Below are 6,395 nucleotides of genomic sequence, written 5' to 3'. Positions count from 1 at the left end.
AACGTCTTACAACATTTACCTGACAGTGATTTTGATAAACTGATTCATCACTGGGTTGGAAAAGGGCCAGAGTGAGATGGCTCTTGGACTGATTTACTGTGGTCATGTGTATTGGCAGAAGAGCATGGGTCTTGTTTGACCTTGTTTACACAGGATATTTCCACAGCCGTGCTAGCTTCAAGTCTCAACTTCAACTGCTTATCTCCAATGACCAAACTAGCTAGATGAATGGCCTGTTGGTGGTGTTCCACATCAAGCGGCCATTTTTCAATTTCAAGAGAAAATATTTGAGAATTGAAAGTGGTTATATGGATATGTAGGTAAAATAACAATGTAAGGATTTAACTTTCATAATCACATTAAGATTTACATTAAAGCACAGGTGATTAAAACTGCTATTTCAAGGTGGCCTTTTATATGACCTAGGGGTGATTTACTACGCCTGATCAGGGCAATTTCAGGATAGGATGCAAGCTGCAACTCTTGACTGAGTGAAAAGTGACACTTTATTTACATTTTTTACTCTTCAAAGTGCCTCCAAAGGCACTCAGGATCACAATAACTTTATTTCCTACACCCAGAAAATGCACAAATAGGGAAGACCTCCCAATGGCTGGCAGAACCACAGACTTTTAAAGTCCACGGGCATCAGTCATGGTGAATTCTGCAGGAGTGGCATTCGGGGAAGCACAAATGTGCAGTGGGCTGGAGTGGCCAGGCAGAGGACAAGGCTCCAGGTTTGCCCTCCACTCCCACTCCCTCCCCTTTCTGACCTCATCGTCTATTCCTCTCCCCTCACTCAGCTCCACGCCCTTGAGTTTTCTTGCTGGTATTTGAACACACCAACATGCTCCAGCCTCAGAAAGCTCACACTTGCTGTTTTCATTGGCTATCCTATTTAAAATTGCAACTCTTCCACATTTCTTAACCTTTCTCCTTCTTTATTTTTCATCACTTGCCACATATTATATTCGTAGTTTATTTATTTTGCTTATTTTCTGGGCTCCCTTCTTTCCACTCCCACCTCAAACCCTTCCCTCCGCAGAGCCTATGAGTTCAGTGATTTTAGTCTCTTTTCCTCCCCCTGGTGGCACAGTGGTTAAAGCACTCAGCTGCTAGCTGAAAGGTTGGAGGTTTGAACCCACCAGCCACCCCGTGGGAGAAAGATGTGGCAGTCTGCTCCTGTAAAGATTTACAGACTTGGAAACCCTATGGGGCAGTTCTACTCCATCTTATAGGGTCGTTGTGAGTCAGAATCGACTTGATGGCAATGGATTTTTTAACGGCAACTGTTGTAGTTCTGGCACCTTGACTAGTCCTGGCTCATAGTAGGTGCTTCATAATGTTTTGTGAATAAATGAATGACATAAAAACTTTTCAAAGCATTAATAAAGAAAATCTAGAGTCTCTAGCACGATAAGGGATGCTAGAGAGTCTTAACTCTCTTTAATACTATATTAAAAAGAGCCAGACAATTTGATTGTTTTGCTCATTTCAATGGTGAGACATGTAACTCGTTCCATGAGTGGCTAGGTGGGGCTTTGATTTAGAATGGAAGGTTCTGTCTCTGTAGCTTGAATCTAGGAGACCGTTACAGAAACCTGCAAGTCCTTTCTATTATTTCTCCAATTACAAGCGTTTTGACATGGAGGCTTGAGATAATAACCTCAGTTGGTGTGGCAGCTTAAGAGTGAACAGCCTGATGTTATGGCTTTTATGTAAAATAGGATTTAACATTAGAGAGGCAATAGCCAGCTCCTTATCTATGTCTCCAGGTATAGCCACCCCGGTTCCTCTGATTCTAGGCTTTGCCTGCCTTCCTGCTACTGGACATGGGTTTATACAAAACTGCTTCAAGGCACTTGTTTGCTCTCTTCTAGCATATTGCTTTTGTGGAAACAATGCCAGTATTGCCATTCAGTCTAGTTGATAATTTGGCATCGTTTGGCCAGATCTTAGGGGAATTCATGATTTGTAAAACAAATGTAGTGACTCCAAAAACATGCTTGTTTTCATGGCATTTTATTTGCAATATGTTTTCTGTTAAGTATATTTCAAATAATTGATACCATGTGTGGGAAGTCGTATATAACATTACATGAATCTTCTGGGTGTCTTAGTTATGAATATCTAAAGGTTCATTCTAGAAGGGTGGCTTTTTTATTGATAGTTAAGCGCTCGAGACACATATATGCTCTGAAATTGGTAAATACGCATGTATGCAGAGAAATGCAAATAGTGTTAGCACTATCATTTTTGTGTCATAGACCAGCTTCTGAAACTATCTGGCATGGTTTCTCTTATCCTGCTGCAGAAATTGAGCACTGCTGGCATGATTAGGTGTTGTGATGATGGATGCTAGGAGCGTGGTGTTTGATTCCCGCTGGCAGGTTCCCCCAACACACTGGCAGAGGAGGTGGACCATCTTTAGGTAACATGTGCTCTGATCTTAATGCATATGAGTTTATAGCATTTCTTTAATTGTCCAATTTGTTTTATGTTGCCAGGTGGTTTTGATTAATGAACCAAAACAAGTGAATTTGTGTACAGAAGACAGAAAGAATTACAACTCAGATGGTTGCTTTTAGGTCAGTACAAGTTACAATAGAAATATATAATCCAGTTACTGATGCAACATTAATTCCTTCCATATTGAGGGGGATGAAGTACCAAATTAAAATTCCAACATTTCCTTCCTCCTTTTAATCTTCCTACATACAAGCAAAAATCTACAAAACCATGAATGAAATATTTTTGCTTTCCAGACACTGCGGATATTCATCAAAAACAGCTTCAATGCTACCAAGTACTGTGAGGTGCAGGAGATGGTCTTTAATGCTGCTCTTCTTCTGTCTTTTTAGGAGAGGAGGCAACAGGCCTTTTGCTGCTCTGCTTCAAAAGTGCAAAGCCTAAATCATGTGTTGTCCCCTTTCTGTTTTTTAAAAATATTTTTATTATACAGTTTTCCTTCCCTTTGCCTTTTGCTGCTCTGCTTCAAAAGGGCAGAGCCTAAATCATGTGTTGTCCCTTTTCTGTTTTTTAAAAATATTTTTATTATACAGTTTTCCTTCCCTTTATTTATTTAAATAGTACAAATACAGTGCTAACTAAATGATAAACAATATTCTAAGTGCTTTACAAATATATACTTTTATTTCCCTTCCTATTTCTTTTATTTGCCCTTTTGTCCTTTTTTTTCTTTCTCTGAGTCAGTTAGTTTTACTTATTAACCAACTCTTGGACAAAAATTGCTGTCTAATTTTTTATACTGGGTAAATGCAAATAGTGCATAGATTTCTCATAAGGATGTATGGCTGCTTCAAACAATGAAAGGACATCTCCGTGTAAGGACAGTAGTGAGCTGCATGGGGTTTCTAGGTGGCAAAAATGTCCACTGATCTCCTGCACTCAGTTTATATTTTTGTCTGGCTGGGCTTTTTTCTTTTCCCAACTACATCCGTCTATTCGGTTTTACAGTCAAGTTGAAAACATTTCATAGTCAAATGAAGTTGGCAAACTACTGCCTTTAGTAAGCTTTCCATCTGGAAAATTACACTGTATGCTTGCTTATTAAAAGGTCCTACAATTAAGAAACCTGGTTGTTGCTTTTTATTCTTTTATTCTTTTTTTTTTTGTCTTTTATGCTGGAAAAATATACTACTATTCAACCTCCACTGTAAGATCGGGATCTCTGAGAACTCCTTTTTTATTGCAGCATCTATGAATGTATTCCTGCTCCTAAAGGAATGAGGTATTTTCACTTGCAAAGGAAACCTATTTTTAACTTAGCTTATTTGACCATGAAACTGATTTTTTTCAAGGAACAATTACCGATGTTTGGAGGAATAATTGGAAGCCAGTTAAGAAAAACCTGGTCTATACATTCAGCTATTGCATTCAGTAAGTGTGAACTATAATAATTTTACTTTCATGCCTAAAACCCTTCTGTGACTCTTCTTGTTCACATGATAAATTAAAACTCCCTGCTTGTATACAAGCCCACCTGCTACCTGACCACACCGGTCTCTACAGATCATGTTTTATCCCCTTTCTTTTATCATGTGGTGTAGTTCTATCAAAGCACTTAGAATTTTCCCAATCTGCTATGCTGTTTTCTGCCTGCATGCCTTTGCAAGTGCTATTTCTTCTTCCTGGAATGCTCCTTTATCCCTAATGCTTTCAGCAGACTCCTACTCACCCTTTCAAGACCCTCACAAAACCCTAACACTTTAATGACCATTGGAATATATGGTTACCCACCTACATTTTCTGCCTCTCAGGTTTATTGGGGAGCTACTTTCCCACTTATAGTGCATGCTACTGCAAGGTGTAGGCCTTCATGACTGTTTGAAATGAAGAAATGGGCATGTGGTGCAAATTATTGTTTTTACAGGGTGTTATATGAGGGATCTGAATTTTTGGTTGGGAAATTAGAATTTTGAGAATTTTATTTTGGGACACATTTGTTTCAGTGGACTCTGGGGAGGGGGATAGAATTAGTAGGGCAATGTATGTCCCCCTGGACTCTGAGGGTAGTCTTGTGGGAGGGGTAAGGAAAAAAAAAGCCCTTACTATCTATCAAAAGTTCAGATACATTCAATGATTCAGCATGCTTCCATTAATGAAAACACATGGTATCAACAAAAAATTCAAAGCAGAAAATAATTGGTCTTGAAAGAGCTAAGTCTCTCTCTGTGATACCTAGGAAGCAGTGATTCCTCCATTGTGTCTAGTATCTTTCTCCATCGTTGCACTTATCATACTTTATTGCCATGATTGACTTACATATGTTTGTCCACTACTAGCCTAAGAAATTCTTGAGGGTAGGGTAACATTCATCTTTCTATTCTCAGTGCCAAGCATACTGTCTGGCAATTGTAGGTGTTCAATAAACAGGTGTTAGATAAATTACTGAATCAATGCTTACAAATAAGACTACAATCAACCAAAAATTTCCCTGCATATCTACTGTATGTAAGGCTCTGTGTTAATGACTATGGATGGTATATACATGAGTAAGATATAGCTCCTGCACTGAAGTACTTCATAATCTAGACAACGATTTACAGATTTATAGTCAACAGATATGCAAGGAATTAAGTACACTACAAGAAAAGTGAAGTAAATATTATAATAGAAAATAAATTGTGCTATGGACGGACTAAATATGCAGTGGATGAGAAAGATTTTAGGAAAGAAGTAACCTAGCTTGAGAAGGTGGCACAATGCTTTGCAGGCAGTGAATAGGGTTGGGAGGTAGCATTTTGAATGAAAAAGCATCATGGGTGAAGCCTGTTCTTGGAGATTTGTAATGGTCTCATTTTGAAAAACTCAAGGCATTGGTCAGCAAAGTAAGAAATGTGGCTGTCATGGTAACAGAAAACCTGTAATGGAGGTTCTTGGATGTCTTCCTAAGATTTTGGATATTTCCTTATAGGTGTTGTATAGCCACTGAATGTTTTTAAGCTGGAAATATGCATTGCTGAGTCTTTATTTTAGAGGGAAAACTGGCCATAAAAAGGAGACAGTAGACAAGAAGGAGAAGAGATCAAAGGAGATCAGTTTATACTTTACCACATATCTCATTATATGATTGCCCTTCATAAAAACCCATCAATAAATTGAATACATCTAAAACTCTAATCTGGCCCCAAAGTCCCTGCATGATATCACTCATCCTCACTTTTTCAGCTCTATGCCATCTAGCCAAATTCCATTCATTTATCCGCATATATTTATTGAGTAGCTCCTCTGTTCTAGGCACTGGGCTAGAACCTTTTTTTTCGTTTTGTAACAAATACAGACTTCTGCTTCTTCTCATGGGGAGCATATTTTAGTGGGTAAGTGGGTGAAACAGTTAAAATCCCAAGAAAACAAATGTATTCAATAACTATAAACTGTGGTGAACCTGATGAGGGAAAGGACAAGGGGCTGAGCTAAACCACACACTGTGAGGACTATTTTGAACAGAGATGTCTGGGAGGTCTCTCTGAGGAGGTGGCCCTTACACTGAGTTATAGAAACACAGTGCATCAAAATGTGGCAGGAGAAAGAGCCTGCCTTCCTGGCAGAGGGCAATGTATGGGCCAGTGCTTGGAGAGCAGGACATAGACTGTAGTGGATATAAGGGGTAAAATAGGAGATGAGGTTGGTGAGCTACGGAGAGCCAGATGGGGCAGGGCTGCATAGGTGAGGAATTTGGATGTTGTTCTTGTTATAGAGGAGGGCTTCGATGTTCTAAGTGGAGCATCAGAGGTGCTGGGTGGAAATTGGATGAGGGCAGGCAAGACAGGTGGAGGGAGGCTGTTGCAGGCACAGAGCAGAGCCAATTGTGTCCTACACTAACCTAAGGACAAAGATTACACTGGCCTTCCCTCTATCCCTCCAGTGGGGCC

General features: G+C 39.5%; 1 non-coding gene across 1 annotated transcript; it reads right to left on the bottom strand.

The window, feature by feature from the left end:
- Positions 1-3,639: 3,639 nt before the first annotated feature.
- On the bottom strand, positions 3,640-3,767 carry LOC111822783 (small nucleolar RNA U109). The gene has a single exon (XR_002825890.1). It is a non-coding gene; the product is annotated as a small nucleolar RNA U109 (small nucleolar RNA).
- Between the last annotated feature and the right edge of the window lie 2,628 nt (positions 3,768-6,395).

This window comes from Trichechus manatus, unplaced genomic scaffold, assembly GCF_000243295.1.
Source record: "Trichechus manatus latirostris isolate Lorelei unplaced genomic scaffold, TriManLat1.0 scaffold00211, whole genome shotgun sequence".
Lineage (NCBI taxonomy): Eukaryota > Metazoa > Chordata > Mammalia > Sirenia > Trichechidae > Trichechus > Trichechus manatus.
Note: the sequence above shows the minus strand (reverse complement) of the source record. Positions and strands in the feature narration are given on the sequence as shown.